At 39.4% G+C, this 12,659-nt stretch overlaps 1 long non-coding RNA gene across 3 annotated transcripts in view; it reads left to right on the top strand.

Annotated features, from left to right (window-relative positions):
• Positions 1-12,659, top strand: part of LOC132683015 (uncharacterized) — a 261,651-nt gene that overhangs the window by 86,254 nt on the left and 162,738 nt on the right. For all 3 annotated transcript variants that reach the window (XR_009612003.2, XR_009612002.2, XR_013557791.2), the window contains one exon: positions 6,771-6,828. This is a non-coding gene — a long non-coding RNA (uncharacterized LOC132683015). The remainder of the gene's footprint in view (positions 1-6,770; positions 6,829-12,659) is intronic.

A 12,659-nucleotide genomic window follows, 5' to 3' on the forward strand; every position in this document is an offset into this window, starting at 1 on the left:
ATATTCTTCCTCAGAAGGTAGAACAGAGAAAATTTAGCATGAAACATTTGCTGGAAGCTTTTCAATTGGCATTTATCACACTGATCTACTGTATTTTAAGTGGAATTGCTTAAACATTCAGCTTTGCACTTGGGAAAACATACGGTAATAATAGAAAGCATTTTAAGTGTCCAATCTGGTCAGACTGCATTTTTACTCTTATTGATGAATCAGCAAAAGGATCATTTTATACATCAAAGGCATTTATTAAATCTTGAACTGTTTGTGCAATGGGTTTTTGCTGTTAATAGAAACCATCAGGAAGGTGGAGATGCCTTTCAGAACGATTTTTCTTTTGTTGTTAAAGAGAACAGCAGGACAAGAAGAAACTAGTTAGAGAAGTAATGGCTTTTTCTTGGGTAAATAAGCTCCTGTGTCTTACCCATTCATTATGGTTTCTTCCAAGTGGAAGAAATTCTATTGATGCAACACTTCTGATCCTTCTCTGCTTTGTTGTTGTTGTTGTTGTTGTTGTCCATGAGTGATTTGCTTTGCTTTGCTTTGATGATAAAATTGGACATAATAGGTGGGCATGCCTAGCCCAGCTCTGCCTTTCTTGCTTAACCTGATCTAACACCACCTGCTCTGGGTGAGTGCATAAATGTGTTTAATTCAGGTTGCTTTGGCTTTCATGCTAAGTTCTGTCCTCTAATTAAGGGTCTATCAGTAAAAAGATGGTTATTTAGGTATCCTTTGCCACTCCATTACTTTATACCTTAAATTGTACAAAGCCTGGAGCGTATGGTGCTGTTTACTGGGATCAAGTTGTATGATGTATGGGCAGCCTTCTCAGACTTTCTATACTGTGTTAAATTCCTTTTCTACATGCTTGCATAGTGCCTGATATTTTCTCCTTTTAGCTCTTAACACACTTGCCATTGGTTGAATGCCTGCTTTTTTGCTAGAATATGAACTCCATGGTAGTGACCAAGTCTGTCTGGTTTACCTTGGTATTGCCAGGACCTAACACAGTGCCTGACAGACAGGGTAGTACCCAATTTATTGAATGAATGAATGAATGAATGAATGAATCAACGAATCAACCAATCATTGAGCTACTGTTTGAGAAAAGATTAAGTTTCCTAACTTATGTAATGAATGAAAAAAATGGACAACTCATTTGAAAACTCCACTCAGAAAGAAAAGATTGTAGAAGCTATTGTCCTTCCATACTTCAGTTGTGAACAAGTTAATTAAAGCTATCAAAAATGTGTCTTCTTCAATGAGTCATGGCTGAACTGAGCTGGAAAACTTCATTTTTTTTTAAAAATAAGGATCAGCATTTCATTGATATCCAGGCCTCATCCCAATATACTGTCAGCTGAGCCTTTTAGACAATATTAATTTTCGACCTCTAGAATTTTGCATATGAAAGTACAGAGACAAAATCCCATAAATTAGAAAGTACTTGATGTGATTCATTGCTCATTAATAATACTAAAGCATATTTTAACAATACTTTAAGGACTAGTAGGTAGATATAACTGTTCTAGGAAGATTTAGCTACTTCTGCCTGAAATAAATTGGGGGATAATAAAAAAAATTGAACATTGGAATTATTATTTTATTTATTTATTTATTTTTTATTTTTATTTTATTATTTTTTATATGGAATTTATTGTCAAATTGGTTTCCATTCAACACCCAGTGCGCATCCCAACAGGTGCCCTCCTCAGTGCCCATCACCCACTTTCTCCTCCCTTCCACCCCCCATCAGTCCTCAGTTTATTCTCAGTTTTTAAGAGTCTCTTATGGTTTGGCTCTTTCCCTCTCTAACTTTTTTTTCCCTTCCCCTCCCCCATGGTCTTCTGTTAAGTTTCTCAGGATCCACATAAGAGTGAAAACATATGGTATCTGTCTTTCTCTATATGACTTATTTTAGTTAGCATAACACTCTCCAGTTCCATCCACATTGCTACAAAAGGCTATTACTTCATTCTTTCTCATTGCCAAGTAGTATTCCATTGTGTATATAAGCCACAATTTCTTTATCCATTCATCAGTTGATGGACATTTAGGCTCTTTTCATCATTTGGCTATTGTTGAAAGTGCTGCTATAAACATTAGGGTGCAAGTGCCTGTATGTTTATTTTGAGAGACAGAGAGAGCAGAGGAGGGGCATAGAGAGAGAGGGAGAGAGAGAATCCCAGGCAGTCTCCATGCTGTCAGCACGGAGCCTGATGTGGGGCCTGAACTCACGGACCGTGAATTCATGACATGAGCCAAAACCAAGAGTGGGATGCTTAACTGACTGAGCCACCCAGGTGCTCCTGTGATTATTATTTTAAAAGAAAGGAATATGGGACACTCTGGGTGGCTCGGGTAAGCATCTGACTTTGGCTCAGGTCATGATCTCATGGTTTGTGAGTTCGAGCCCCATATCAGGCTCTGTGCTGATAGCTCAGAGCCTGGAGCCTGCTTCAGATTCTGTATCTCCCTCTCTTTCTCTCTGCCACTCCCTTGCTTTCTCTCTCTCTCTCTCTCTCCCTCTCTCTCTCTCAAAAATAAGTAAATAAACTTTAAAAAAATAAAGTAAGAGAATCAATTTCTAACCAGAAACCACTGGATTGAGAATCTGAAATAAAGCTCGTAGAATTGGAACCCTCACTCTAGGTCCATCATTATACAATACATAAAACAGGAGAAGACTTGTAGTTAACTGTTTCTATCAATAAATGAAAGACTGTGCTATTCAGGTTATCTACAGTGTAATAATAAATTATCAATGGTCTGGAGGTTGAGGGATGTAGATGAGTGATCTTTGATCTTTGCTTGGGATTCCTCATATGGTTACAGTCAGATGGTGGCTCAGGCTGGAGTCATTTAGGGCTTGTTATTCCTATACTTGGTGCTTGGGCTGAGCTGGCTGGAATAGTTGCAGGTTGATTGGGTGTGCGCATGCGTGCACGTGTGTGTGTGTGTGTGTGTGTGTGTGTGTGTGTGTGTGTGTGTCTTATCTCCTTGTGAACTATCCATGTGGTTATCTTGAGTTTCATCACTGTATGTTGGTCTCAGGGGAGCTGGACCTCTTATATGGGGCCTGGCTACTGTTGGGGGAGGTCATTGACAGGATGCGACCTCTGGTTGACCAGCAAGCTCGACCCAGGCAATCAGAGGCTCCTGACTCCCTCCCCTATTGTTGGAATGTAGGTTCTACCCACCATTCTTACCGAGGGAGTCATTTTCAAGGATGCAGGCTTGAGAGAATAAGGTGTTGTTAAGATCATCATACTAAAGGGGTGCCTGGGTGGCTCAGTCGGTTGAGCATCCGACTTCGGCTCAGGTCATGACCTGATCTCGCGGTTCGTGAGTTTGAGCCCCGCGTCGGGCTCTGTGCTGACAGCTCGGAGCCTGGAGCCTGCTTCGGATTCTGTGTCCCCCTCTCTCTCTGCCCCCCCCCCCCCCCACTCATGCTCCTTCTCTCTCTGTCTCAGAAATAAACAAACATTAAAAAAAAAAGATCATCATACTGAATATGTGACTAAACCCAGCTAAGGCCTCTATGTAAACATTTATGATTCTGGCAACTGGGTGCCAAGATCTACTCATCTTGTGGCTGCCCAAGACAAGTCTTGTAAGTAAGTTCCCCTGTTTATTAAAACTGCCACCTACTGACCTGCAGTGGTCTGCTTCTTCTTTCAGTCTCTCTTTACCCTCTGTACAGGGAACAGTTTCATGTTTCACCTAGGAAGCTCCCAAGTTTGCAAACCAACAGATTCTTCCAGGGACAGTATTCCAAGAGAAAGGAGGTGGAAGCTGCCAGTCTCTTACCTCCTGGCCTCAGACATTAGAAACAGTGTCTCTTCTGCCACTTTCTCTGTGTGAAAATTGTCATGGTGCACACCCATTTTCTTTTCTTTTTGTGTGTGAATTTTATTTTATTACTCTTAAATTTTATTAATGCCTTAAGTTTGCATATCATTTAAAACAAGATATGTGCTGGGGCTCCTGGGTGGCTCAGTCGGAAGAGTGTGTGACTCCTGATCTTGAGGTCATGAGTTCAAGGCCCACATTGGGTATGGAGATGACTTAAATAAATAAATACTAAAAAAAAAAAAAAACCAAGATGTGTGCTTTAAAAAACATTCTTACACGTAAATAGACCAATGGACAGTTAAGTAATCTATCCCTAAAACATGCACATCATTTTTATTCCGGTGTGCATAAGAAAGGGAAATAAGCTTTAAGTCTTTTTCTTTGTATTAAAGGTATTTGGAAATTATTATTCAAGAATGCCTCATGTTTTCCTGAACAAATGTGTATTCCAGTAGCAAATGCTGATGTAATTAAAAGGCATTCGTGTTGATAAAGAAGACCAAGAGACATTTGTGCCATGTGTCATCACCTAGAAGAGAGTTCCAGTGGGCCTACAGTATGTCAAGTAAATGAATGAGGTAGCGTGAATCAGAAAGTTTAGATGGAAAAACAGGTAGCATGAGCCAGATAATGTGACACATATATATTCCAGGCACGTGACTAGGATTACACAGGTGGCTAGGTTTTATACTCTATTTTGTTCTTTCATTTGGAAAATAGTCAAGTGTAATATAATTCCCATTTATTGGCATTTATTGATAAGTAAATGCAATTAGATTTAGGGCAGCAAACGTCCTTTCAGATACACACCAAAAATACATAATAGGCTGACCAATGCTAGTATAGCTAAAGCAATATAACTACACTCCAGTTTTCCCACATTGCAGTTAAATGGGTGTTAAACTGTCTGGTATTATTTCTGTACATCATACTGTCTGCTCTCAAGTTCCACAAGAGAATTCTTCAGAACGAGTCAGATTAAAGAATTTATTAATCCATAAAGAATACTGAAATTATTATTCAGAAGCAGTCAAACTCAAACCCTAGAGTTGACTGTTGATTATGGTGTACGAAGGGGAGGTAGGTAGTGTGGGAAATTTTTAATTTTTTAACGGAAACATAGTTGGCATTCAATATTATATGAGTTTTAGACATGCAATATATTGATTTGACAGTTCCAGACATTACATAATGCTCACCATGCTAAGTACAGTCATCATCTGTAACCATAGAAAATTATTGCAATATTGTTGACTATATTTCCTATGCTGTACTTTTTATTTCTCTGACTTATTAATTTTATAACTGGAAGTTTGTACTTGTTAACGCTCTTCACCAATTTACCCCATCTTCCCACTCCCCTTTTCTCTTGCAATCACCAGTTTGTTCTCTGTATTTATGAGCCTATTTTTATTTTCTCGTTTGTCTTATTTTATTTTCTTATTTTCAGATTCCACGTATAAGTGAAACTATATGGTATTTGTCTTTCTCTGACTTATTTCACTTAGCATAATACCCCCTAAGTCTATTAATATTGTTGCAAATGGTAATATCTCATTTTTAAAATGGTTGATTAATGTTCCATTGTGTATTTATACCGTATCTTTATCCATTCATCTATCGATGGACACTAAGATTGTTTCCATGTCTTGGTTATTGTAAATAATGCTGCAATAAACATGAGGGTGCATATAACTTTTTGAATTAATGTTTTCATTTTATTTGGGTAAATACCCAGTAGGAATTACTAGATCATATGATAGCTCAATATTTAATTTTTTAAGGAGCCTCCATACTGTTTTCCAAAGTGGCTGCACCAGTTTATATTCCCACTAAAAGCGCTTTTCTCCACATCCTTGCAAACGCTTGTTATTCCTTTTAACTTTTTGATACTAGCCATCTGACTGGTATGAGGTAATATTTCATTTGGTTTTGATTCACATTTCCCTGATGATAAGTAATGTTGAGCATCCTTTCATGTGTGTGTTGGCCATCTGTGTGTCTTCTTTGGAAAAACATCTATTCAATAACCCATCTAGCTTCTTTTTGTTTTTTAAGTGTTTATTTCTGAGAGAGGAAGAGAGAGAGAGAGCGCGCACACACATACTAGTGGGGGAGGGGCAAAGAGGGTGACAGAGGATCTGAAGTGGGCTCTGTGCTAAGAGCAGAGTGGAGAACCCAATGCAGGGCTCCAACTCACTATGTATGAGATCATGACCTGAGCTGAAGTCAGATGCTTCACCGACTGAACCACCCAGGTGCCCCTTAGCCTACCCATTATCAAAGGGAGGGGAGGTAGGTGCCACCTCTTAGTGGGAAGAATGTCTAAGAACTTGTGGCTTTCCTTTGCCTGCAATATATATTAATGTCTCCTCAGCTAAAAGTTGTTCTCACTGACATCACTTGGTTGTAATGAATCAATGGAAGGCGTTAGCATAAAATTAGTTCTTAAACATATGTACTCATGAAATCAAGAAATATTAAATTTGAAATACTTGTGTATATTATATGTATACTCTTCCCTGATTCTCCTAGCCCATTTAAAATTATAGCTTCCAAAGGTAGGGAATTTCTATTTGTTTAGGAAATTAATATGTATCTTAAGGCTATCATGGCTAGTGAAGTGATTGCAGATAAAGTCTTTGAAGATTTATTTTCCCCATTTAGGTCTTTGTATTATGCATTAACAAACAATTTGGTAGCCTTCAATTTTTTTTTGTCTTTGGAGAAAATAAACTTACACACTCAGTTTTCTCAATTGCAGATGTTTAGACGATTAAAGGAGGGATTTGCAAAGCCCAAAGCAAAATTAATTTTGACCTTGGGAAAAAATGTTAAAATGAACTTGTGCCTTTTTTTAATTTTCCTGTATAAAATCTAAGAAACCAATATTTGGTTTATGTTTTCCCCTGTAGGCATAACCTGGATTCTGTAGCTGTATAAAATCCCACCTCTCCTGTGATATGATTCATTGTAAGTGCAATGATTTTGTTGTGTATATATTGTTAAAAATAATAATTTAATAATAACTAATATTTATTGAACACAAAGTATGTTTCAGATACTGTGCTAAGTACACAGATAAGTGCATTAACTCAATTAATCCTCTCAATGGCTATATGAAGTAAGCATTAATATTATCTTCATTTTCCAGATGAAGTAGAGATGCTGAGAGATTATATAATTTGCCCAAGTTTACATGACTAGTAGTTGGTGATCTGGGGATTCATATCTAAGCGTGACTCATTCTGGGGACTGAGTTCTTACCTGATCATATACTCTCCAGACATATTCTCTGACCCCAAGTTCAGTGGATCTCATATAGTTTTGAATGTGGCTCATAGAGACTGGGGACAGACTATGGAGGTCCAATCATTAGACCCACTTTTCTGTTGAAAAATGCTTTATAATAACAAATTGGAGAGAAACAAAAATTAAAAAGTAGCGATTTACTTGCTATTATAGTAACATGTGCCATCTATTAGAGGAATTTAAACCTACACATATGATTTTTTATTATATATCAGTACCTTTTAAACTGGAATATAACTTGTAATTTTACATTTGCCTTGAAGTATGTTATTTAAATAACCCAAACTCATAGGCAGTGTATCGCTAATTAAGTATCCTCCACCATAGAAGCAAAATTGTGTGGGTTTTTCATATATCTATTTCAGCCCCAAAGTATGGCCAATTCATATTTGCACTCAATACAAAGCCCTTAAAGTGTATTTATTGAGAGATTATGGGTCAAAAAATGCTGTTGCTGAATGTATTTTTTGCAAGACATGTAAGGTTAATCAAATAAAAACAAGTTAAATCATAATTATGTAGCTATACTAACTCCAGTGATAAGTAAAAAGCAAGAGTAGTAATTGAAAAACCGTGACCAGTTCAAGGCAGCACGTATATTTCAAGAAAGAGAGCGTTCTGAACACTAGAGGATTAGACAAAAGTACTTACTGAGAGCCTCTTATGTGCCAGCTTTTCTAGGAAAAGGTCTTAGAATATATCTATGAATAAAAAAGAAAAAGAGTCTTGCCCTTTTAGTGCTTACATTCTAGTGGGAGATTCAGATAATTAAGAATAAATAAAATAAGTAAATTGACAGTAGTTGACAATTAGTATCTAAGAAGAAAAATGGAGGGCCAAGTAAAGAGATTGAGAGTATTAAGTATAGGGGATTAGTTACAGTTTTGAATAGGGGCAGATAAGAGCAAGACTCATTGAGAAGGAGACACTTAAGAACAGACTTCACGTGAGGGATTTGCCAAGTGGATTTCAAACAGAAGGACATGTAGGGAGAGGGCACAGCCAATGTACAGGCTCTAAGATAGGAGAGTGCCTGTGGAGGAACAGGCAGCCAGTGTGGCTGGAGTGGGATGAGCAAGGGGAAAGATGATGTCAGAAAGGTAGGAGTGGTGGGAGGCATTCTTCATGTCCGAGTGAGATGGGAACCTACTGAAGGGTTTTGTGCAGAGGGACATGGTATAGCTTATAATCTAGTAGGCTGCTGTATATATGAGAATAGATTGTAGGAAGATGAGAAGGTAAGCAAGGATTCCAGTGAGGAGTCTATTGCAGTCATCCTGGTAAAAGAGGATGGTGGCTCAAGCTACGGTGCTAACAGTGGAAGTGTTGAGATGTGGTCATGTTGTGGGTACGTTTGGAAGTAGAACCTACGTGGAATTGATGCAGCATGTGAAAACAAGAGAAAAGTCAAGCATGACTCCAAGGTATTTTCCTTGGATGAGTAGAAGGATGAAATTGCCATCATTTGAAGATGGAGAATGCTGTGTGAGGATCAAGTTTGGGGGGAAAAGAACAGGACTGTTTAAGTCGTATTGAGGTTCAGGTGTTTATTAGATATCCAAGTGAAGACATTGAAGTAGCAGTTGGTATGAGAGTTTGGAGTTCAGGAAGGAGAAGGCTGGGCTTGACTTAAACATTTGGGACTTACTGGCATGTAAATAGATGGTATTTAAGATGTGAGAATGGATTGTCTAACCAAAAAAGCGTGTGCAGTTACACATAAGGAGGGAGGATGAAGGGCTGTACTCTGATGCCTTCCGGTACTATCAGGTCTATTAAAGGAGGGACCAGCCGAAGAGACCCAAGAAACAATGGCCAAATTAAATTTTTTAAAAAAATGAAAAAAAAAAAAAAAAAAAAAAAAGAAGCAATGGCCAAGCATGCCCCTTTCAAGAGAGACTGGTACTCTGGGAGAAAAGAAGAGAAAGTATATTGAAGAGGAGGGAGCCTGTGTCAAACGCTGCTGATAGATCAAGTGTAGTCAGGACTGAGAATTGACCATTGGACTTAGCAATTTAGAATCAAGTACTGCTTATGTTTATGCTTGATAGGAGATTTGCTGGGCTGCATGGTATCATGCCACCAGCCAATTAGAACATTGAATGAGAATCCTTGGTAAACACTAGTAAACCGCTTATTTTAGTTTATAAATGACAAATTTCAATACTGCTCTACAGCTCATGCAAAGGCATGGTAGTACAGAGTTCTAGCCAGAATGCCTGAGCTTGGACTGGTCCCACTGGTTACTGACTATGTGATCTTGGGTAGTGGGTTGTATCTCTATGTGCTTCTGTTTCCCCGCCTGTAAATAGGGATGACCAAACCCTAGGTTTGGTGTGAAGAATAAATGTGTTAGTACATGTAAAGAAAGCATTTCTGAGAGTACCTGGTGCATTAATACTCAACAAATGCTAGCTATTATTATTTCTGTTATTAACATACTGCCGGAGTATGATAAAGATAATAAAGTCTGTGGAATACATACACTATAGTGCATTACTCCCCTGTAACAACCATACAACTTGAGTTTTTTTTTTAAGGTGTATTTCTTTATTTTGAGGGGGAGATAGTGCAGGTGAGGGAGGGGCAGAGAGAAGTGGAGAGAGAATCTTAAGTAGGTTCCATGCTGTCAGCTCAGAGCATGACAACGGGGCTTGGACTCACGAATCATGAGATCGTGACCTGAGCAGAATTCAAGAGTCAGATGCCTAACCAACTGAGCCACCCAGGTGCCCCCAGAACCTGTAGTTTTGATCATTTGGTGGCCTCTTAGGAAAATCTTTATACCTCACTGATGGCATATGGACCACACATTTGAACTAAGCATCTCCTTAGTTCAAATGAATAAACTGGGAGTATTGTTGGAAGTTCATTTTTGTTCAGGGTTTGAAAGGGGAAAACATTGCTGAAATAATTTTCTTAAAAATTAATCATTTTTCTTGTTCTCTCCTTCCACGCTGGCTTCCTACTCCTTCTCTGGACTTTTGGGAAAGAGTGGGAGAAGGAAAAATTAGAGAAAGGTAAAAGTTAATGAATAAGAGGGAAAAGGGGAGGAAATAAAGGAAGAACATTTTGGAAAGACCTCTACTTATTTGTGAGTGAGAAAAAGAAATTATATGTTTGGTTTGACTCCTTTATTGCCAGGTGGTAAAAAGAAACAGAATGCTGGTGGTATAATTTGAAGAGAATTTTTTTAAATTTATTTTTGAGAGAGAGACAGAGCATGAATGGGGGAGGGGCAGACACACACACACACACACACACACACACACACACACACACACAGAATCTGAAGCAGGTTCTAGGTTTTGAGCTGTCAGTACAGAGCCTGATGTGGGGCTCAAACCCATGAACCATAAGGTCAGGACCTGAGCTGAAGTCAGAAACTTAACTGACTGAGCCACCCAGGTGCCCAGAAGAGAAATTTTTTAACTTTATAAATTTGGCTGTAGGCATGCCTGGATGTTTGAGGTCAAACAGTTTTCCTTTGAGTGGAACTGACACAAATGTGGGCTTCTGTGACCTCCAGTGTTTAGGTAAATATCTGTTTTTCTTCCCAATCTCTATTCAGAGACACCGTGCCCAAATAAGGCCTGACATTATAATCCTATACAGCTGCCAGTATTCATAAAGTCGACCTTTTGTCTTTGGTGGCAAATAGTAGGGAGGCTATCAATGAGCAGAAAATTCATCTTGTCTCCCTTTTGTGGTCCCAACTGGCATGATGGCTTACATACTCAGTAAATGTTCAATGGATGAGTTAATGTGAAAAATAAATTGCAGGTACATTAGGTATGAGATGATTGGGCAGCAATCCATTGATTGCCAAGATCTGATTAATCTAACTTGTTAAGGTAATACTTGCGAAGTGGGTAAGAATATCCCAGACGACAAAAAGCAGATGTGCAGGAAGTGTAGCTTTCTAAATCTTTCTGTGACTCAATCTAATCTCTTTTTCGAACCCCTATTCTGTCGATGGCAGAAAAATAATAATCTTAATAATTCTGAAAAACCTAATAGAGAAGATGCTCTTATGCCCCCAGTCACATCATCTGTGCCTCACTTCTGATTTAAATCTTGGCTGTGTGCATAATTCTGTATGGGCTTTGACTTACTTCCAACTGTCAGCCTCTAGGCTGAGGTTTATGTGCTGAGTCTTTGCTTTTTTTTTTTTTTTTTTTTTTGCCCGTGGGTTCCTTCAAACTCACGACTGTTGGCAGGCGCTAGCTTGGCCTGTAGTATATATGCAGCTTGGAAGTGCAGAAGAATGAACACTTCTGAGGGTATGTGATGGTTAATTTTATGTGTCAGCTTGACTGGGCCACAGGGTGCCCGGATACTAAGCATCATTCTGGGTGTTTCTTTAAGGGAGTTTTTGGATGAGATTAATGTTTCAATGGGTAGACTGAGTAAAGCAGACTGCCTGGATACTGTGGGTGGGCCCCGTACAATCAGTTGAAAGCCTGAATAGAACACAAAGGCTGACTGTCCCTCGAGAGAGAACTCTCTCTGCCTAATGGCCTGTGGACTGGTACATTGTCATTTTCCAGACTCAAACTGACACAATGGCTCCTCTTGAGCCTTGAGCCCGCCCTTCAGACTGGAGCCATACCATCAGCTCTCCTAGGTCCCCAGCTTGCTAACTCACCCTGCAGATCTTGTGACTTGTCAGCTTCTGTAATCATGTGAGTCAATTCCTTATAATAAATCTCTTTCTCTCTCTCTCTCCACACATACACACACACACACACACACACACACACACACACGCACACACACACACTACTATTTCTGCTTTACTGGAGACGCAGACTAATACGGAGGCCATCCCTTGACCATTTGAGGATGGGGGTCCATGCATAAATGTCTCACCTTCCCGTCATTCAGGTGGACAATTCTCTATGATTCTCAGGAGGTTCCAAAGGAAGTGAGTTCTTACGGCTCACAAGGGCTGCCTCAGTAACACTCCCTTACATTGGCTTTGCTTCTTTCTCAGTTTCTTTCTTCTAGTCCCTCACTCCTGTTCTCTGGAATCCCCTTCCTCTGCCTCCCCCAAAAAGCAGCTACACTCAAATTCAGGCTCTTCTTTTACGGAAGCCCAAACTAAGAAATACAGTCATTTTAGATTTAGCCTCTGTCAATTTGGACATTTTCTCTCCCCCCTCCTCCCTGCGGCAGCATCTAAGGTTTGGGAAATTTGTAGAGTGCCATGGCTTTGGAGGGAGGAATCTGGAATGGTTTTGGTCTCTGGTTTTTTGCTGGCACCTGCTGCAATGGTCGCAGCTGCATTCTTCTTCGCCATCGCTACCCTTCACCCTGACTTTGCTGAAATATTCGTAGTGTCCTTGACTTTATATTTCCTTTTTGTGAGTTTATTTTTTTTTCTGAGAGAGAGAGAGAGAAACATGGAGTGTGAGTGGGGGAAGGGCAGAGAGTGAGGGAGACACAGAATCCAAAGCAGGCTACAGGCTCCACACAGAGCCCGACGCAGG

The sequence above is a fragment of the Panthera onca genome, chromosome C2 (assembly GCF_046562875.1).
Source record: "Panthera onca isolate mPanOnc1 chromosome C2, mPanOnc1 haplotype 2, whole genome shotgun sequence".
NCBI lineage: Eukaryota > Metazoa > Chordata > Mammalia > Carnivora > Felidae > Panthera > Panthera onca.